Source organism: Anabrus simplex, chromosome 1 (genome assembly GCF_040414725.1).
Source record: "Anabrus simplex isolate iqAnaSimp1 chromosome 1, ASM4041472v1, whole genome shotgun sequence".
Taxonomy (NCBI): Eukaryota; Metazoa; Arthropoda; class Insecta; order Orthoptera; family Tettigoniidae; genus Anabrus; species Anabrus simplex.
In genome coordinates this window covers 788,030,034-788,053,520 of record NC_090265.1, presented here as the reverse complement: position 1 = coordinate 788,053,520, position 23,487 = coordinate 788,030,034, and the positions used below count along the sequence as shown (strand labels likewise).

Here is a 23,487-nt window from a genome sequence, read left to right as displayed (position 1 = left end):
AAAAATTATGAATGAACGAATTTCTAAACCTTAAACTTTCAACAAAAGGTAAGTTTATGAGCTAGCTTTTAAAGCGGAAGATTTAAAATTAGGCACATTCAGGAAAGAACGCACAAATTACAATCTAAGGAAACATTCTTGGTCTAGTATTGCAAGTTTCCCTTTAAAACACAGTGAAACTTCTTGATAACGGATAGGCCCGGGAAAAAAATAAATATCCGTTAATATTCAGAATGCTTTAAACTCATGATACTCTAATTCTTCAGCGATTTCGAGCGCTTTTTTTCATGGACAAGAGGTCTACTCTGGAATATTGTTGCTGCGAGTCCTAAAAAACTAATCCAATGTTAACGTGTCAACTTCAACTTTAAAGCCCGGTGTATTGGGAAATGAGCGTTTATCGGACAGGTTTTTATTCCCAGTTCATAATTTAAGGATTAAATAATGATGCCAAATGGAAGGACGGCATAAAATGCAGACTAGTACAAGCAGGGAAGGCCTTTCATAAGAAAAGAAATTTGCCAACTTCGAACATTTATGTAGGAAATAGAAAGATGTTTTCGAAGACTTTCGTCTGGAGTGTGGCATTGTATGGAAGTGAAACATGGACGATAATAGCTCCGAAGCTTTTGAAATGTGGTAATGAAATGAAATGGCGTATGGCTTTTAGTGCCCGGAGAGTCCGAGCGTCCGGCTCGGGAGATGCAGGACTTTTGATTTGACATCCGTAGGCGACCTGCGCGTCGTGATGAGGATGAAATGATGATGATGAAAACGACACATACACCCAGCCCCCGTGCCAGGGAAATTGGCCAATTATGGTTAAAATTGCCGACCTTGCTGGAGATCGAGCCTGGGACTCCTGTGACCAGACGCAAGCACGCTGGAGGTGAGACGATTAAATCGAATCACAAATAATGAGATAGAATGATAGGACACAACTTAAGCCACCAGGACTTGTTCAGTTGGTTTTTGAGGGAAATGTAGGTGGTATGCGCTGTAGGGGTAGACAAAGGTATCAATATGAAAACCAGATTAGGGAAGATGTAGGATACGGTAGTTACGTAGAAATGAAAAGGTTAGAAAATGGTAGGGTGACATGGAGAGCTGTATCAGAACAGGCTGCACCAGTACACCAATTTAAGTATGCCACTTTTGTTTCTTAAAATATCAATGGCCTGTATTGTTTCAACAGCAAACCACCAGAAAACTTTCTCTTTCTCGAAACGTTGATGACTTCAACTTTTTCCGAAATCAGTCGTATGCGTTTTTACGACATCGTAGCATACGTGACACACACTTCTAAGGATAACCACAAAGAACATTGTCCAGTTTCTGCACTTTAATAAGAACTAAATTCGGCAGTAACATGAAACAATGTGCCCTAGTTCGAAATACTGTCCATTATTGTGTCGAATTCCTGAAATTATGAACCTTTTCTTTCAGGCTGGCCGTTAGACAAATTTTAATTTGCATTGGGGAGGCGTTTTCAGTGTCCGCATCCTCGTGTCCATTATTGAGAAGTATTACTATCATTATACCATATTTATTTCTGCCAGGGAATCTTAAAATGTCCGTAACTTAGAGGTTTCCGCTATTCAGAGATGTCCGTTACTGGTACGAGAAGTCTCACTGTACTTTTCAAAAATATACCACAAGAAAAAATACAAGTCATTCATTTTTCTTACTTTCTATGAACAGTAGAAATATTGTAGTCCATGAAATTAATGCACAACAAACCTAATATTTACAAGTCGATTGATGCTGTAGTCTTTGAGATAATATGCCTTATTGTTTTGAAAATGAAAATTGTCGGAAATGGCCATCGAAAAAGTAAAGATAACCAACAATTTTGATACCTTTAATGGCTTCCTAGGAAAATTATATTAAAGAACGATATAAGCCGTAGTGTGAATATAATGAATTGTGATATTTTTCATCCCGACTCAAGTTAATTCCATTTTATCGAGATAATTACGCGTATAAAACAATAGATATGAATGTTAGGCACTCAGCTCAGTTCTTTCTATGACGAACACCTGGGACAGATCATCGTACTCGTACTTCCTGTTCAACTTCAGATCTGTCAATCTGATTCCAGTAATGTTCTGTAGTCCAAGATCTAGAGGGATCAGACATAAGGACAGGTGGATGGATGCTCCTGCTCCTAAATTTCCTAACTGACGACCAGACACACCATTCCACGCAAGTCCCATGTTTGGAAACGGTTCCAAGCCCAGCAGCAAATCCACAGAACGCTCACACACGTTGCTGATTTTGCAGACCACAGTAAATTCCTCTTCCAGATGAACTATGTTTGGTACCTCTTGAAGTGACAGCCTCACATCGTTACGGAACGGCGCCATTCTCTCCAGCTGACTGGTCTGGAGATGACCACGTCCTCCCATGTTAGTTCTCCAGACGATGTCAAGCTTCCCTATGTTAGTGGGTCCATCGCGGACCTTCTGATTAGATGCAGGGCTGGGGATCAAACAGTAGAGGAACTGCTCACTCTCAAAAGGCTGAAGGATGCTGATGGGTCCGTGGACTGAGGATCCATCTGGCGCCAAGTTCAGAGCTGACACCGTAAAGTGCGCCGAAGATTCCAGAGATACACTTTCTAGAAACATAGGTCCTGAAGTAATGTTTTGGATTTGGGCCTCTAAGTATACCTCATCCGACTCGGCGTTGTAAAATTTGGTTTTTACATCTAAGGGCTTAAGAACTTGGAAGGTGAAGAACTTGCGAAATGACAGCCTGCTTGTCGACACAGTGTAGTATACGTCACACACAAGTATGTGGTTACCAGTTTCCTTCACCTCGTAGTAAACAACATCGTCGACCGTCTGCTGCGGGTACAACTTGGGAACTTCAGTAGTGCTGTAGATTCCTATCAGAGGAATACGCTGAGAACTGGTCTGTAAGTCTGCTTTAACACAAATGTCCGTCACAAGCTCGTTGCTGTCATTGTGTACACAAATATAGCTGGAAAACGTCTCCCCGAGGTAAATGTTTCCAAAGCTCTGCGGCAGTAAGAGCAACTGACCAGAATTTAACGTTTCAGTACCTGTTACTGCTGTGATATCATCTCTGAGGACGCTGTTGAACGGGCTGTTGCTATCCCCTGTGACCACTAGCGGACTACAGAGACTAGGTCTTGTGAGGCGCATCACCTTCAGGGCTAACAGATGCTCTGTGATGTCCTTTCCTTCCATCGCAGACAACACTAGTAGTCAATCAACGCGTAAGCAGAACAAACAAACCAAATTTGCAGCGACACTTATGTGGAAACTCCCTCTTATCGTAAATGTCGGAAGTTGTCCAAGAAAAATGATAGAATTATTTCAGGAAAATGTATCCAGTGAAAGGAAATTAAAGCACATTCGAGAATTAAAAGACCTCACTGAAACCTCGATTTAAAACCGTATGTAAGTTATCATCGCAAGTCAATAAAGGAATAAACAAATGCACGCCACTTAGCATTGTTGTTAATCTCGATATCCTGTATCTTTGAGAAACATAGCTGCCAAGCTGCAGTCAATAAGACGCGCAGTTTCTGGAGTTTTATCATGTAGTCGGTGAGAAAATAAGTCTATGTCACGGTTGTGATAAATTAAAGAATATGAAAGTTGGTGACAAAAGTCCGTTTCAACTCGCACCTTGCTGACAGTAATTCTTTGACTCGATTTTATTAAGATAGCTATATTAACTTACATACTGATAAGTCTGATTATAAACATGAAATTTAGCGTAATTTCTTTTTCATCATTTAGGGAAGGGAATGTACGGTGAAACCTTCTGCAGGCACGAAGTCTAAGTCCACGACAGTGCTGTTCTTTAGTAAGTACAATTTATTAAAATCCTGTACCTTGTTCGTAACCAGCATATTATACTGCCCAAAGATTTTCGCATGTGTTACAGAGGTGTCTCTTCTTCACTGGCGGCCCCGCAAGGCTTTAAACGGAAGTAATATAGAATTTATGGTACTACTACTACTACTACTACTACTACTACTACTACTACTAATAATAATAATAATAATAATAATAACAATAATGGCGTGTGGCCTCCAGAGAGGACTTTCGAGTTGACACCACATAGGCGACCTGCGCATTTAGATGCAACCTAATGCTGAAGACGTCACAAACACCCAGCACCCAAGCTTGAGGAATTAACTAATGAAAGTTAAAATCCCTGATCCGACCGGGAATCGAACCCGGGACCCCGTGGACTAAACGTCAGCATGGAATTAACTAATGAAAGTTAAAATTCCCGACCTGACCGGGAATCGAACCCGTGGACCAAACGTCAGCATACTAACCATTTAGCCATGGAGCCAGACGAATTTATGGTGATACTACGCATAAGATTACCTCGTAGACGACATAATCTTTATTCCTTCAGGGACGTATCCCACAATGATGAAAAATGTACAAGCTACAATTAAAATTTTGAATTGGTTGTAGTACAAGCACAGTCGAACCTCGATAACCCGAACTTCCATTACTCGAATTTTCATTATCTCGGAGTAATTTAAATTTCCCTGCCGCTTGTCCTATTCTTCGCGTGTATTTATTTTTCTATTACTCGAAATTCGGTTACACGAATTTCTCGATTTCTCGAAACAAAACATTTCCCCCTTTGAAGCAAAAAATACTCTGTAACTCGAATTTTGTGCAACATTAACTGTACAATACAGCATTTGTAGTTTGTGAGGAACAGTTAACAAGTAAAGAAAGGTTTACAGTGATACTGAGAGCTAATATGACGGGAACCAAAAAACTAAAATTTCCGTCTTTTTGGCTGAATGGTGAGAGTTGAGGGCTTTCAGAGGATCCAGTTAGAGGGGTTGGCTAGCCATCTACTACCCAGCAAATGCTGGAGGCTGTATTACACTGCACAACAATTATTATCCAACTTCTTGCTAAATGATCAGCGTCGTCACCAAGCAAATGCTGGGACTGTATTACTCAGCCTGACAATATTTCCCCGACTCCTTGGTGAATGAACAGCGATGTTACCAAGCAAATGCTGGAGGAGGCTCTATTACTCAGCACGACAGTTATTATTATAATAATTCTTTTCTTTGCTATTTGCTTTACGTCGCACCGACACAGATAGTCGACAATAGGGAACATGCATGATCCGGGGTTTTAATTAAAAATATGCTAATCTGATTCAAAATTTCATGCAGAATTCAAAAATGTGATCAGAATGTACAAATAATAACTCCAAACGTGATAAAAATCTACGAAAATGTCACGTCACGCAAGCACGCGATCTCATTGGTCTGACGTCATCGTACAGGTTGACTGAATTAGCAGACGAAATAACACAGCGTGCTGTGAGAAGCAGGATACACTTCGCGTGTTTCTACTTTACGTTAGTGTCTAGTATGGTTAAATTCGAGGTCTATACATTGGATAATAATCTGAGTGGTATATTTTAGACTTAAAATGAATCCTGCGCAGACAGTGAGGCAGAAAACTTATAAATGGTGTAGAGTTCCGATGTGCAATAGCACATCGCATACCATACCAAACAAATTGTTTATAAATGTTCCAAAGACGCTAAAACTAGGAAGAAATGGATTTTGGCGAGCCGGAGAAATGCTGGTGATATATCGGAAAAGTTTACAGTTTATATATATATATATATATATATTTTTTAATATTTTAACGTAAGATGAATTTGTTTGAATTTTCAAATCACTTTTCCATGTCAGCTGTTCTAGTGGTAAAACTTTAAATTGTAATGTATAATGCTTTATTTAAATGCTTCAATTACGTCTTGGACACGAGGCTGACGTATTTGAGCACCTTCAACTACCACCGGACTGAACCAAGTTGGGGTCAGAAGGCCAGCACCTCAACAGTCTGAACCACTCAGCCCGACTTGTGAAGATATATTTATCTTTATCATGTTTAACTTTTTCCCTCCACAAAGATATTTAATTCTCTTTCATGGGCCCTGGAAGTGGGTAGGCCAGTTGTCCCATTTTTTGGGAATGATAGATTATAGCCCTATAGTACTATGATCTTTCTTTCTTTCTTTCCTTCTTTCTTTCTTTCTTTCCTTCTTAATCAGTTTATCCTTCAGGGTTGGTTTTCTCTCGGACTCAGCGAGGGATTTCACCTCTACCACTTCAAGGGCAGTGTCCTGAAACGTTGAGACTTTGAGTATGGTGATGAAACTGGTGAGGAGGGCCATTACCTCGCCCAGGCGGCCTCACCTGTTATGCTCAACAGGGGCCTTGTTGGAGGATGGGAGGATCGGAAGGGATAGACAAGGAAGAGGGAAGGAAACGGCCGTGGCCTTAGGTGCCTGGAGGAGAAGTAGGAAAATACGAAAAACCACTTCGAGGATGGCTGAGGTGGGATTCGAAACCCTTCTACTCAGTTGACCTCCCGAGGCTGAGTAGACCCCGTTCCAGTCCTCGTACTATTTGTTTTCAACTTTCATGGCAGAGCCGGGAATCGAAACCGGGCCTCCGGGAGTGGCACACATTAACCACTACACCACAGAAGCGGACTAGTACTATAATGCTACCTATATGTTTATGTTAGTGCTGAAATCCGATTTCTTACTTTACTAATGCTGAAAGCCCGAAAATGTAATGTTATTCTTTAATAGGGGAATCAGTCTAGAAGGAAATGTTGAAAGTGATGTGATCTCTATCCAGGTTCGTTGTTATCCTAATACTATGGGTTACAGTACATTCCACGTATATAAAAGACGCCACTTACAAACTTGCTTGTTATCCGCGAATTTCGGCGGCCACAAAAGTCACATTTTTCAAGAATGATGACATCTACACAGGGTAGATTTTCTGACTGTGCTGTTTCGAACCTTTCTTCTGTCATTTCGAAGTTACTCGCGATCATGAATAATAAACAATCGGCTTTTAGCAACGGCTGATGCACAACGGCTGGTAGAGCTCCATGCGGTACTGGATCGTGACGTCACAGCGCGCTGCTTACGTCAGAGGCCGTTTCACTCGCCTTGCGGAAAGGCACTATTAAACATTTTTTTAATGGTAGAAAACAAGGCAACATACCACAATGTAATACGTTTACGTACTATTTCATTGGTGTACTTTTCAAAAAAAATATTTTTGAAAATTATGCATGTTCCCAAATTATTATCTGACTCCTTGCTGAATGATCAGCGTTGTCACCAAGCAAATGCTGGGACTGTAACTCCTTGGTGAATGAAGAGCGATGTTACCAAGCAAATGCTGGAGGGCGCTGTTTTACACAGCACGGCAATTATTATTATTATTATTATTATTATTATCATTATTATATATTGTTATTATTCTTTATTTGGTTCAGGCTGACCCTTTTCTTTTCTAATCCCCATAATTCAACTCCATATAAAGCTCTGCTTAGGACCAGAGTTTTTAGTACTAGCCTCAGTATTTTATAACTTACACCTAGGTACTCGGCGACTAGGATTTTTATTGCTGCTAGGCTACCAACCCCCTCAATTTGCACCTCTTGATGTGGTCATCCCATCCTCCTTTTCTATTTAGTATCACTCCTAGGTATTCTAATCTATCTACTTCCTCAATTCTTGCCCCCTGGACCCACAATTCCCTTACTCTTTTTTACCCTCTTCCTCTTACTTATAATCATCACCTTCGATTTGTTATAGTTAATTTACAGCGACCACTTATTCGCATAATCTGCTAATTTATCCACACTTTTCTGCAATCCTCTCCCTTAGTCAGCGTCATTAACAAAATGTCATCAGCGAAAATTAGACCTGGGATCTCTGTATTGCCCACCGCCGGTAGTGCCCAACTAGCCCCTCCGTGCCCATCCAGTATATCATTTATAAATAGTACAAATAATTTAGGCGATAATTTGCAGCCTTGTTTAAGACCCAGCTTGCATTCTATCGGTTTGCTTATTACATTGCCCTCTAGTTTGACGCTACTATATACTCTCTGATACAGCGCCTCTACCGCACGTATCATTTTCCTAGAGACTCCCAGCCTCCCTAATTTTTCTATTAACGCTCTTCTACTCACGGTGTCGAACGCTTTCTCAAAATCGACCGCTGCCAAAAATATGCTGCTCCTTCCCCGCACCGAGTATTTCTTCCCTATCAATTTCACAATCATGATATTATCTATTGTTTGCCTCCCCTTCCTGAATTCTCCCTGATATTTAGAGATTATACCGTTATTTCCAGCCCACTCCCTTAGTCTATTAGCTAAGACTCATGTGTATATTTTGATCAATGAATCTAACAGAGTTATACCTCGGTAGTTGTTAGGTAAATTTCTATTCCCTTTCTTTTTACATATTGGGCATATTATTCCATATTCCCGTTCATTCGGAAACTTCGCCCCGTTGAAAATCCTGTTGAATAGTTTTACAGTTCCTTCTACCATCTGGCTGTATTTACTTATTTGTTTCCAGCATACATTACTAATACCATTCCTCCCTCCCCCGCTGATTTCATCTTCAGTTTCCCGATCACCCCTATACTTCTCCTATCGTGAAGTCCCTATCTAGTTCGTATACACTTTCTTCCACATTAGACCACATGGCCTGTTTTCTTTCCTTATGCTCCCAATCGACCCTTTCTCCTAATAACTCGCTAAAATATGTCACCCACTGTACATTGTCAATATTCATTTTCTTCAGTCCCTTCCCTCCTATATTAATCATATTTATTCTCTCCCAATTTTTTCAATTCGATTCATTCTGCATTCCCTGTTTATCAGTTCTGATTGGTCCTTCAACCACTGCTTCTTCCTCTCCGCAATTTTACTTTTCTCTTTCCTCAGCCTGCAAAATGTATCACGATCTTTGTTCCCTCATTTTGCTCTATACTCTTTTAATGTTCTTAACGCTGCTTTTCTGCGTATCTCACATTCCCTGTCATACCAACCATACCCTTCTACTTTTTTCTTTCTGCTGTGCTCGACTGCCCGTGCCACTCTCCTTACAGGGTATTCTAATAACTCCAACACTCTATCTATATTATTTTCCTCCAGCGCCCTTTCCCAGCCAATTCTAATTAATAGGAAATAGCTTAATTTTGTGTATATCTGATTCATTTAGTGCTGTTTATATAGTGGTGTTTAGTGCTTGTTGGTAGAAATTGGGAGTAGTGATATTTATTTAAATTTTGTAACAAGTAAATTCAGCTGGTCTTCAGTAAATTACGTTTTCTAGGTTAAGTAGGCTAGCTAGGTGTACCTTGTTTCGAATTTAGGTTTAGGAAATACTTTAGGTAATAATATTAACTGTAAAAATATTTGTAATTATCTGTAGGTTCGTTGGTTGTACTTACAAAGGCAGATTATCATAAGGAATAGTACCGTAACTTCTGCAGCAACTTCTCCGGTATTTCGTATAGATATCCATTCAAAGGTAATAATTTACTACATTAAAAACACGATACGCCTGTAAACTTCCATTTAAAAAGAAGTTAAATAGATTACACGGTAATAGTTAACAGTCGTTGTATTGTTATTGATTATTGTCGCTCCTCATATTCAAATATTGCATTGTTGGCTACATTCGTGAACAAAGGGTGTAGTGTAGTCAAGTAAATATAAATAAAAATCAGCTGACCTTGTATTCCATTCATTTGTACTTCTGAGTAGGTAGTTAGTATCCGTAATTTATATTTCGCTCCCTCGATCTTTCAGTATTTATGAGCGGTTAGCTAATAATAATAAAGTTCATATATCCCGGTAATTGCAGTTCAAGTCCCTGGAGTAGTAGTAGTAGTAGTTTTGATAGAAATATTTGAGAAATTATTGTAGACAACCTCGTATGTTTCAGTAGGCCTAATTAAGAACACTTTTATTCTCCGTTCCGTGGAGTAGGGAAAATAATAGTAATCCACCAGCTGTAATAATCACATAACCACATTTCAGTAGAATTGTAGTGAAGATAAGGTATAATATATTAGATAGTATCTTGCCAGTTATATTCGTGTTTTTCTTCGTGTACGGCAATCCTTTCGATACTTAAGCATTTAACCAAACGCAGTGTAGTGTAGTGTAGATACATTGTAGTAAAGATACAGTACATTTAGATAGTGCCGTATCTTGCCTGCTATATTCGTGTGTTATCTTTCCTGTGTATCTATTAGACCGTAATACTAATAATAATTTGTCTAAGCATTTAGCTTCGTTGGTAATCTTTGAGTACAGTAGTTCTTGCAAATTTCATTTCTGTTGTGCTTAGTAGTGACATACGGTACAGTACCGGTATCGTAATTAGGATACGTCTGAAAGTAGTTTAAAAATTACTGTAGTGTACTGTACAGTAGTATACGAGTAATATCCTATTAGAATTTAGTGTGCTTATTTTATTATTGTAAAATATTAGTGTAGTACTGGTGTAGTAGAGGTATCCGTAGAAACTCTTACTAAAATAATGTTGTTGTAATTAGGATAGGCTTAATTGCAGTTTGGAATTGTGTAGTTCTTGTGTATTACTTTCGATATTCAGTAATTAACAGCAGTTTTTTATCCTGTTAGGGGTTGTAGGATATAAAAAAATAGAGCACGACTAAATAGTATTGTAGTGTAGTCGTATATTAATTACCTTATTGTCGTGTACTATCCCAGAAAATATATCCCTCCGTTCATTTCTTTTTGCAAATAAGTTATTTAATTTTTAATTTAATTTTTTCCCCCGTAAAGAATGGCTAAGGAGCGCGAGTGTACTTACTGTGGATGTGGTGAGGCATTGAGGGGTATGAGGGAGGAGTTGGAAAGTTTGAGGAAGATAATTAGGATTCTCACAGAAGACAGGAAGGAAGATAGGACTCCCTCAAACAATGTACAGGTTACAGTAGGTGTACAAGAGGGAGGGGAAGAAAAGGGAGAAGTTGTAGAAGACAGGTGGCCTAATGTTCTAAGGGGAAGGAGATTGCAGGCTAAGGGCTCTATTCAGGATCAGAATTCAGGACAGGTGTCTGTGCGAAATCGGTACGAGTCACTCCAGGTAGAACAACAGAGGGAAGATGAGGGACAGGGAACTGTTGCTGAGATGCGTGGAAGTAGGAGGAAGGGAAAAGGTAGGAAAGGGAAATGTAGAGTAAAGGATAGGAAAAGACAGGTGGAACAGGGTCATGGGAAGGAGAAAAGGGAGGAGGAAGTAGCTTCTGCAGCTATCAGGAAAGATAGGGCTGACCAGGAGGGGAGGGGATCAAATGAGGTGGGTAGGGTTGAGGCTCTGGTCATGGGGGATTCCATCGTTAGACACGCGGGGAAAGTATGTGGAGGAAAGGGAACCAGGGTAGATCGTTATCCAGGAATTAGGCTGAGGCAGATGTTGAGGATAGTAGAAGAGAGGGAGGAGGGGAAGGAGAAGGTGGTAGTGTTTCACGTTGGTACCAACAATGTAAGGCAAGCTGATATAAGTACCAACATAGTTGGAGATGTGTGGGATCTGGTAAATGCAGCACGGGTGAAGTTTAAGAAAGCGGAGATTGTTATTAGTGGAATACTGTGTAGGAGGGATACTGACTGGAGGGTGATTGGGGATTTAAATGAGACTATGGAGTGAGTATGTGGGAAACTGGGAGTGAAATTTCTAGATCCTAATGGGTGGGTAGGAGATAGGGATCTGCGCTCGGATGGCCTTCATTTAAACCGCAGTGGTACGTATAAGTTAGGAAATTTGTTTGGAAAGGTAATAGGGAGGTACATTCAGGGAAACGGGATGGCCTAGGGAGCGGTGATAAGGGAACAGGGAACTGGAAATCAAGTAGGGATGACATAAAATTGTTAGTATTGAACTGTAGAAGTATTGTAAAGAAAGGAATAGAATGAAGTAATTTAATAGATATATATTTACCAAATATTGTAATAGGAGTTGAATCATGGCTGAGAAATGATATAATGGATGCAGAAATGTTCTCACCGCACTGGAGTGTGTATCGTAGAGATAGGATAGGAAGGGTGGGAGGGGGAGTGTTCATTCTGGTGAAAGAAGAATTTGTAAGCTACGAAAAAGTTAAAGATGAGACACATGAAATTCTAGGTGTAAGGCTCATTTCTAAAGATAATAGGCAACTTGATATATTTGGAGTGTACAGATCGGGAAAGGGTAGCACTGACGCGGATTCGGAATTATTTGATAGGATAGTCAGCTATGTGGGAAATGACGTGGAAAGAAATGTGATTGTAGCGGGAGATCTGAATTTGCCAGATGTAAATTGGGAAGGAAATGCGAACGACAGGAAGCATGACCAACAAATGGCAAATAAGTTAATATGGGAAGGACAGCTGATTCAGAAAGTGATGGAACCAACCAGAGGGAAAAATATCCTGGATGTCGTGCTGATAAAACCAGATGAGCTCTATAGGGAAACTGAAGTAATAGATGGTATTAGTGATCATGAAGCTGTTTTTGTGGTAGTTAAAAATAAATGTGATAAAAAGGAAGGTCTTAAAAGTAGGACTGTTAGGCAGTACCATATGGCTGATAAAGCAGGCATGAGGCAGTTTCTAAAAAGTAATTATGATCGGTGGAAAACGGTAAATAAAAATGTAAACAGACTCTGGGATGGGTTTAAAGAAATTGTTGAGAAATGCGAAAACAGGTTTGTACCTTTAAGGGTGGTAAGGAATGGTAAAGACCCACCTTATTACAATAGAGAAATAAAGAGACTAAGAAGGAGGTGCAGACTGGAAAGAAATAGAGTTAGAAATGGCTGTGGAAGTAAGGAGAAATTGAAGGAACTTACTAGAAAATTGAATCAAGCAAAGAAGGCAGCTAAGGATAACATGATGGCAAGCATAATTGACAGTCATACAAATTTTAGTGAAAAATGGAAGGGTATGTATAGGTATTTTAAGGCAGAAACAGGTTCCAAGAAGGGCATTCCAGGAATAATTAATGAACAAGGGGAGTGTGTATGTGAGGATCTTCAAAAGGCAGAAGTATTCAGTCAGCAGTATGTAAAGATTGTTGGTTACGAGGATAATGTCGAGATAGAGGAGGAGACTAAGGCCAAAGAAGTAATACAATTTACATATGATAACAATGACATTTATAATAAGATACAAAAGTTGAAAACTAGAAAAGCGACCGGAATTGATCAGATTTCTGGGGATATACTAAAGACAATGGGTTGGGATATAGTACCATATCTGAAGTACTTATTTGATTATTGTTTGGTCGGAGGAGCTATACCAGATGAATGGAGAGTTGCTATATTAGTCCCTGTGTATAAAGGAAAGGGTGATAGACATAAAGCTGAAAATTACAGGCCAGTAAGTTTGACATGCATTGTATGTAAGCTTTGGGAAAGCATTCTTTCTGATTATATTAGGCATGTTTGTGAAATTAATAACTGGTTCGATAGAAGGCAATTCGGTTTTAGGAAAGGTTATTCCACTGAAGCTCAACTTGTAGGATTCCAGCAAGTTATAGCAGATATCTTGGATTCTGGAGGTCAAATGGACTGTATCGCGATTGACCTGTCTAAAGCATTTGATAGGGTGGATCATGGGAGACTACTGGCAAAACTGAGTGCAATTGGACTAGACAAAAGAGTGACTGAATGGGTTGCTATATTTCTAGAAAATAGATCTCAGAGGGTTAGAGTAGGTGAAGCTTTGTCTGACCCTGTAATAGTTGAGAGGGGAGTTCCTCAGGGCAGTGTTATCGGGCCTTTATGTTTTCTTATATATATAAATGATATGAGTAAAGGATTGGAATCGGAGGTAAGGCTTTCTGCGGATGATGTTATTCTCTATAAAGTGATAAATAAGTTACGAGATTGTGAGCAACTGCAACGTGACCTCGAAAATGTTGTGAGATGGACAGCAGGCAATGGTATGTTGATGAATGGGGTTAAAAGTCAGGTTGTGAGTTTCACAAATAGGAAAAGCCCTCTCAGTTTTAATTACTGCGTTGATGGGGTGAAAGTTCCTTTTGGGGATCATTGTAAGTATCTAGGTGTTAATATAAGGAAAGATCTTCATTGGGGTAATCACATAAATGGGATTGTAAATAAAGGGTACCGATCTCTGCACATGGTTATGAGGGTGTTTAGGGGTTGTAGTAAGGATGTAAAGGAGAGTGCTTATAAGTCTCTGGTAAGACCCCAACTAGAGCATGGTTCCAGTGTATGGGACCCTCACCAGGATTACCTGATTCAAGAACTGGAAGAAATCCAAAGAAAAGCAGCTCGATTTGTTCTGAGTGATTTCCGACAAAAGAGTAGCGTTACAAAAATGTTGCAATGTTTGGGTTGGGAAGAATTGAGAGAAAGAAGACGAGCTGCTCGACTAAGTGGTATGTTCCGAGCTGTCAGCGGAGAGATTGCGTGGAATGATATTAGTAAACGAATAAGTTTGAATGGCGTTTATAAAAGTAGGAAAGATCACAATATGAAGATAAAGTTGGAATTCAAGAGGACAAACTGGGGCAAATATTCATTTATAGGAAGGGGAGTTAGGGATTGGAATAACTTACCAAGGGAGATGTTCAATAAATTTCCAATTTCTTTGAAATCATTTAGGAAAAGGCTAGGAAAGCAACAGATAGGGAATCTGCCACCTGGCCGACTGCCCTAAATGCAGATCAGTATTGATTGTTGTTGTATTAGTGCGTCTAGCTCTCCTTTTGAGTTCTATGTCCATATATATTTAATATAACTACTCCCCACTCTATCGGACCTTTTCTCTCTTCCTCATTGTTTTCCTCTCTCCTCACCAATCTAGCCCATACCGGAGCGTGATTCGACCCGGTCCAGTACTCTACCCCTATGCTTTTGATGTTATCTAGCAAGTCATCTGAACTCATTACTAAGTCAATAACGCTACCCCTCTTGTTCAGTAATATAGGCCATTTTGCCTTCCCTGTCCTCCTCCCAATAGCCGTTAAGAATGAAAATATTCCTGATTTCGCATAGTTCTAAAAGTTTTCTGACGTTTCTGACGTAGTTATTTACTGTATTACCTTATCATTACTACTTCTTCCTGAACCTACTATCAATTCTTCTTCTTTACTATACCTTGGATTCCGCTCGCCTGTTCTGACATTCCAGTCTCCACGTAACAATATTCCATCCTCCTCATACCTTCCTCTATTGATACTAGTTTCTAATAATAATTCCTCAAAGAACTTATCATTTTCATATGGAGATTCCTTGGAGTAACAGTAGGCAAAAGCCAAACACACGTGCATCTCTCTCCCCGCCTCTCTCTCCATGTTAAATCTTATCCACATAATCCCTTCAATGTTACTCTAAATATGCTCTATACATTCATTCAACTCTTCTTTAACCAGCACCGCTATTCCTCCGGGAGGGCGGCTCATTTTAAGTAATCTTTTCCTTGACTTGTGCCTCACCGTGAATCCCCCAAGTTATCTCCCTGCCTAGTTCTAGCCATGTTTCCAAAAGTGCTACTTGAAACCACTCACGGTATCACCCTGCCTGTCGTAAGAAACTACTAAAAGGGACACTCATAAGCTCTCAATAAGCGTACGTTGTTGATATTTCAATAGACTAATTATAGCATTCGTTTTTAGAATGGAGGCAATTACCACTACTCGCCGCTAAACTGACGGTCAGTATACGTATTTCAACATGTCTGACAAAATAATAATAATAATAATAATAATAATAATAATAATAATAATAATAATAATAATAATAATATAATAATAATAATAATTGTATGGATTATTTATGTCATGGCATGCAAACTCATCTCCTCTGGCAACCCCTGTCTCACGTGTATGGTTTATCGTTTCGTTTGTGAGAACAAAGTCTGCAGCGCAGTACTTGTGCAGTAGTGAGTAGACTCTTACTTTGTTCAGCTGTGTATGCGTACATTTATTTAACATATAGTATTGTTAATTCAATAATTATCATTTACGTTGATAGATAACAGCTACATACAATCTTTATATCTGTGTAAACGTGGACCAATGTGCTCATCGATATTTTAAAAATGCTGATGAATGATGAACTTTGATCGGTACGTGTGTATATAACAGCACTCAATGAATTCCCCCTCTCTCTTTTATCAAGTAGCTTGCGACAAGTTCAGCTAGGGTGAGCACATGCACTGTATGCGAAAGAACATGTATTCATATTTAAAAGTGAAATGAATTATAATATTATATTTTTACGATTTTTCTTTTTAGAAAATCATCTTTATCTTCCTCAACATCATCGGCGAAGTTTATCTGCTGTCCACTCTCATCATCAAATCTTGTGACTTGATTTCTACATTCATCTGAAAACTAAGTTGATTATACATTTAAGAAATATTATTATTATTCGATAATTTTTTAGTGGCATTTGTTTTCTTTTTTAGATATTATCTTCATTTAAAAAAAGAGGACACTCAATATCAGAGCGACAACGCTGTATGGAAAACGTACACTGGTTGTGTACTTTTAGCTGTAATCACTTCGCAGTAAGGTCGGATGCATACATCATTATTTTTTCAAGGTATGTTTTTATCTTTTTATAAAAAAACAACCGTACGTTGTTCACATTTCAAACATACTAATATTAATATTTGTTTTAGTATGGAAACAATTAACAATCTGGGATGATTCGCAGGAAAATCAACAAGAAGACTCTCCGATATTCCTGTTAATGAACAATTTAGAGTTATTTTACTCCAAAGAATATCTACAAGATTTGGGGAGAGAATATTATGCACATGCGAGGATTTTGAAACGTTTTTACCCAATAGATTTAATTCACTATTCGATTCTGATCTCGATAATATAAATCAACGTACAATTCCATAGTCAGATCATGGTTTAGAAAACAACACATGTATTGTTGGTTTTAACGATATTTAATTGTTTAATACATCGTATAAACTTCATCACACACATAGCATTGATTGAATATGAATTAATTACAATATTGCACATTTTAAATTTTTATGAAATACAGCAGAACCCCGTTTATCCGAAACAAAGGGGGTGGATTCACTTCGGTTGACGCGTTTTTCTGGTGACACATGGTAAATATTTTCGGAAGTTAAATGTCGAAATAACAATGCATAAACTTTGCTAAGCAAAGGTGCATACTGTATATTAATATTAAAATATTTACATAATGCCACTCATTGTATAAAATCAGTGGTTTTCTTCTGAATTTTCTTGGCACAGCGCTGTCGTGCAGCTATGTAGCGCCACCGTTTAATCAACAATACATCAGCTGGTGTAGATTCATCGCTTTGTTCAACAAAGCGCAAAGCAATCTGAAATAATGAAACATTTTTTTTGTTACTACTGAAGTGAATACTGTATACAGTAATTTTATTAGAATACTGTAATTGAAACGTGTAGTACTGTATTTCAGTAAAAATTCTAAATCAATCTTACCTCCAAAGCATTAACTGTGACTCGATTCTCAGAACTGCTGTTGTCAATGTCGGAGTCGTCTGCATCATCTTCAAATCTTCATGACGAATGATACAGTAATAATAATAATACAGTAATAACATTTCCTGCTGTTTCAAGATAAAATGTATCATGGAACGAACTAAAGGGTTAGAAACTGTTTTATTTTATGCTACACGTGCATTCTGGCATAAGTCATACTATAAAAATATTTGCCTAGTAGCTCTCAGCTTATATAGCAAGAGAATTACTGATATCGACGGCTAAGAACGGGAGGGTAAAAACAAAATATTAAAATACAATTTTGCCAGAGCATTTCGGTAAATCCGGGTTTCGGTTAAGTGAAGTTCGGTTAAGCGGGGTTCTTCTGTAACAGAAATTTTTACATATTATTATTATTATTATTATTATTATTATTATTATTATTATTATTATTATTATTATTATTATTATTATTATTATTATTATTATTATTATTATTTTAAATGACATGACTTCTAATTGGGAAACTATTAACACATGATTTTAATCACGTATAACGAGTGGTATTATAAAAAATTCATCGAATATTTTAGATCCAAATTCGTTTTTAATATCATGCTCTGATGTGTTTAATGATAAAGTATCTTCCGTGCTATCTGCACATTCTGCACTTATGCTAAATGCAGCATTAGCATGTTCATTTGTTCTTTTTAAAGATAATGAAATTCAAGAAACTTTGTGTATAACATCGAAAATGACAAATGTGTTATGTTCTGATAATATTTCAGAATGGTTTTGTGAACACATTGTAGATGAATTGCTTGCAAAATTTCAAAAGTTTGAAGAGGGCACGAGCAGTAAAGCACTACAAAGTATTTATCTGTAAGTTTGATCCGTTAAATTTAGGAAGACATATCGCACTTCCGAAATCCATTATAGATAAAAGAGCTGTTATCAATATTCAGAATAATGATGACTTGATTTTTATGAGGTGTTGCATTGGCATTAAAACCAGTAACGCATAATACTACCGGAACTTCACAGTATAAAGATGTGTTCATTGAGTTGCAACATACATTAAATTTTGACGATGTTAATTTTCCAATCTGTACGGCTATGCAATGTCACAGGCTTTACCATATAAATATTTTGAATGGCTAACAGGAAATGAAATTGAACATTTTGATGTTTATCTCGCTGCGAAAGATCCTAATCGCCGTTTCGTTTTAGAAGATTCTCTTGCTTACCCTTTTAATCCGCATAATTAACATTCTGACATTCCTTTTTTGTGTTGAAAAAATTATTCCCCCTGATAATACATAAAAGCTTGTTAAACTGCTAGCTACCCTATTCCCAAAAAAGTGGTATGTTATTCACATTCAATGCCTTGTTCAATGTCTAGAATATGGTTTACAATTAGAGTGTATTCACCGTATTATCGGGTTTAAGCAGGAAGCATGGCTTAAACCGTACGTTAATTTAAATACAGAGTGTCGTCAACGTGCTACTTCAACATTTGAAAGTATGTTTTCCAAACTCATGAATAACTCCATCCGTGGAAAAAGTGTGGAAAGTGTACGCAAACATCGCGAAACTCATTTAATTAATCAATTGGATGGGCGGTGTGGTGTACTCATGTACATCTCCAAACCGAATTTTAAATCCTATCATGTCATTGATCGTGACCTTATTACTGTTGAAATAAAAAAAACTGAGATAGTTTATGTAAAGCCAATTTATTTGGGAATGGCCATACTATATTTCTCAAAACTAAACATGTATGATATTCATTATGGTTTTGCAAAGCAGCAGTTTACAGATCATTCACTTTTGTACGTGGATACTGAAACGGGAATTCCCTGTCAGCATTCATGTATTTCTTGAGGAGAACGCACTAACACCCGACTGCGTGGATTCAAAACTAGCGCCGAGCGCGCAGGCATCATGGGTGACAGCGTGTGAGTAATCGCTCGCTGTAGAGTACCAGCCAAGGCCAAGTGACGTCACGATCGAATGTTCCATTCGCTTTGATGTCATTATATCACGAATGGGATGTCAGATCGTGATTTGAAGAACGTCACTTTGTAGGACTGGATAACAAAAACTACTGCCCAAAATTTCATGAAAATCGGCAGGTTTATGGCCGAGTTATAAAATTTTAAAGAGGCTCATATTTTCAGTATGGCCGTCCGACCTAGGGCAATATAAGGAGCTCGCCAGCCACGTAGTAGATAGTGTCAGTGTGTGATTTCGTCGTGTACCAGCTGCCATGCCGTGCGGGCCAGCTGCGGTAGTACAGCCTGTTACTCTGTCCGGCGATGGACCGTCGATAGAAAATACGCGATACAAGTGTCCAACATTTTGTCATCGGACTCTAACTTCGCGTGCAAACAGAAACCTTGTTCATTTGTAATGTCGATCTGTCGAGCTGATTAAAATTATTTTCGCCTTGTGAATTTCGTATTGCAGAGACTATACAGTAATCGCCGTGTCGTAGATATTTTTGAAACTGTGCTGTTTTAAGAGTGTAAAGGACTTAGTGCGTAAAGACTGTGCCTTAGTGAAACATTGTTTCCTCTTCGAGAGACTGTGTTAATTCACTCGTGAAAGACTGCGTTAACATTTCTTTTCATAAGACTGTGCCAAACTTTCTTTTCAAAGACTATGTTAATTCATTTCGTGAAAACTGTGCCTTCATTTATTTTCAAAGGACTATATTAACTCACTTCATGAAAGACTGTGTCTTCATTTATTGTCGAGAGATTATGTTAAGCTACTTGTGAAACTGTGCCTCAGTGGAGAATTTATTTCTGTGAGACTGTGTCTTAATGGAACTTGGTTCTTCTTCGCGAGACTGCGTGTTAAGAGTCATAAACTGTTCCTTTACTGTCTTCATAGAAACTTTAATATATTTTCACGTGTTTGTGTGTCCTAGATCATTGCATTTGCTTCTCCGTACTCATTACAAACAGTACGAAAGACTGCGTCCTTAGGACTCAATTTATTTCTCTTCTTCACACTGAGATTAAGTGAAGTTGTATACAGTTGAATCTCAGAAAGTTCCAGATTTTTTTCATTGCCTATCACTTCGAGTTCGCCAGTGACTATTTCATGAACAGTGTTAATTTCTATTATTTTCACAGAACTGTGATGTTGAATCCATTTTTTCAAAGTAATATGTGTCCAACACCATTTACAGTGGAACTTATTCAGTTAATAAACAGTGTCTCGCCACAAATTGCAGTGCATTGCGGTAGAGAAGTGTCGTATCAGATTCTATTGACATTCTGTGCGAATCCAGGCCCCGATTTACAAATGGGCGGACTGGACATTTGCCCAGGGCACCAGTTTTTGAGGGGCGGCGGCCGGCGGATCGAGTAATTATGATCTGCGTGAATTACGTCTTAAATTCATTACACTCAAATTATTTTTACATTCCAAAAATTATTTCAATTATTTTACTAGACTATATAAAACACTTTAAACTATTCTAACTTTAAAACCTGAATTTAATCTATATATTTAAATTTTATGAAGAAAACGTGTTTTATTTCTAAAATTATTTACTTACATACAAATTATAAAACTGAACCAACGGCTTTTTAAATACAAATAAAAACAGCCTGATTTTTATTTGGCTGTTATCTTTATTTGGCTTGATAACTTTTATTATGAGAATTAACTGTATTTGCATAATGTGCTGTTTTAAAACTCATAATCTTGAAAACTGTAATATTTAATTTGTAAACAATTTTTTTTTAGAACGAGCAGAGGGGCGGGCGGCTAAATATTGTTTGCCCAGGCGCTAACTACTTGAAATCGGGGCCTGTGCGAACCTCGTACATTTCTCTACTCCCTTCATGGGACCTTGATGGAATACAAAGCTAATCAACTATTCCACGCTGCACTATCACCAGACGACCGACCCCAGGTTCGAGTCTCCTTTAACATCGAGGGTCGACAACCGCCGTGGGACGACGTGGTACCTTGGTGGGAAGTGAGGAGTTCAGTGATGTGGGACGACGCCTTCTCCACATCTTTCAGGACACTCAAACCATTCATCTGTAAAGGTGATTTAATTGCTATGTTTTCTGGAATAAACTGCAAGTTCCACTTTAAAATGAACTTATTGTACTACCCTTCTCTCTCATACTCTCTGAACATGGACTCTACACGCCCTGGCGTCAATCCATGCTCTCCACTAAGCTAAAGTACGGGCGTTCCTGTTTCATTACAGAGAGTTTTATTTATCATATTCGGAATACAAACGTCTACAATGTAATGCGTAACCATTCTGAATACTTCGACACTTCTTCTTTTTCACTATTTAATCAATTTGACATTAAGCTACTTAATAAGAAAATAATAGGTCTTAAGAAATATGAATGTAGTATGAATATTATGACAGAGTTTATTGGTTTAGTACCAACAAATTCTCAATCTGTTAAAAAGGCAAAAGGCGTGCGTTCAAGTTTAGTTGGACATTTATATGTTCAACACGATCATAATGTATTGAGATCTAAAGATGCTGCTTTTTCTAGACGGATGAAAATACTTTCACGCAGACATCATGTTTTTACTATTGAAAAGAATAAATATTCATTAATTACATTTGATAATAAACGTCCGTGGAAAAGTGATTCCCTTACGAGTGTACCGTGGGGTTTCAAAAATATATAGCTGTTTGTTATGCCATGCTTTTTTTTGTAAATAAGCAGAATACAATAAGTTCATATAGTTTACGATGTTATAATATCTTTCTAGTGAAGAAACTTTCATTAATGAAGATATAATAATTAATGGTAAAAGGAGTAAGATTATCTAGAAGTATTGAAAATGGACGTAAATACAAAAAATTAAAATATTATTATATCATCATTCATTTTAAATTTTATTTTTTATTTCTATATTGAAGATGTAGTATTATGTGAAATGTAATATTCTCTAGATTTTTATCACATTTATTTCAATTATAAAAAGTGAAATAGATTTTTATTATTTCTACATTAATCATATATATGCCTTTGCTGGCAAGATATTTACAGTGCGCTATGTCTTCTGGTATGGGCTAGAATAAAATTGTTACTTTCATTGACCTGTCTCAGTCTTATACTTGGCTTTGACAATATGAAAGTGGCTGAGGTATGAGTGACGCTAGTAATGCCATTCCTTATGCAGCCAGTCCCTGCTATGAATGGTGTGAAAATGTCGCTCATAGGGTCGGTTGGTGCACGCATTTCAGTAGGCTTGGCAGACTGATGTGCAATAGCAACTTCTGGCTCAGTGAGGAAAGCAACGGGAAACTACCTCACTCCTCATTTCCCTAGTACACCTCTTCAGTGACACCTAGGCCATCTATGACAGCTAATGGTGAAACTGTTGAGGATCCAACCAGCCTTCGGGCTGTATACCTAACATACATACATACAATCATATATATGTGCATTATACAAACAATTCCCAATGGTGTTCATCATTTTTTAAATTTCTAATTTAATTAACATATTGAATATGTAACATTATGTTTATTTTCAAAAAAAGAATGAATATGTAAAAATATGTCTAAAATTATAACATTTAGTGATGTTGACGATGTTGATGATGAAAAATACAAAAAAAAAGAAAAACGCTGTACTGTTTTATTTTTACTATAATAGATTAACATCACACTTCTATTTTTTGCTATTGGCTTTACGTCGCACCGACACAGATAGGTTTTATTGCGACGATGGGATAGAAAAGGCCTGGGAGTTGGAAGGAAGTGGCCGTGGCCTTAATTAAGGTACAACACCAGCATTTTCCTGGTGTGAAAATGGGAAACCACGGAAAACCATATTCAGGGATGCCGAAAGTGAGATTCGAACCCACTATCTCCAGGATGCAAGCTCACACCCGCGCGCCTTTAACCACACAGCCAACTCACCCGGTACACTTCTATTCATCGTCCTTTATCCTTCTAATTATGCTTTTTTAATATTACGTGTTAATACCCTGTTATGAATGAGTGAAAACATGAAAAAGGGGTAAAATGCTGAAGCAAAAATAATCATGCTACACAAATAAAATCCATCACCTCCTCCTTACTGTGCCCTCCTCATTCATCCTTCGCTCCCTCCTTTACTTTCATCTGATAAAAGCGTAA

At 37.9% G+C, this 23,487-nt stretch overlaps 1 pseudogene; it reads right to left on the bottom strand.

Annotated features, from left to right (window-relative positions):
- Positions 1-2,003: 2,003 nt before the first annotated feature.
- On the bottom strand, positions 2,004-3,215 carry LOC136856957 (trafficking protein particle complex subunit 13 pseudogene; annotated as a pseudogene).
- Between the last annotated feature and the right edge of the window lie 20,272 nt (positions 3,216-23,487).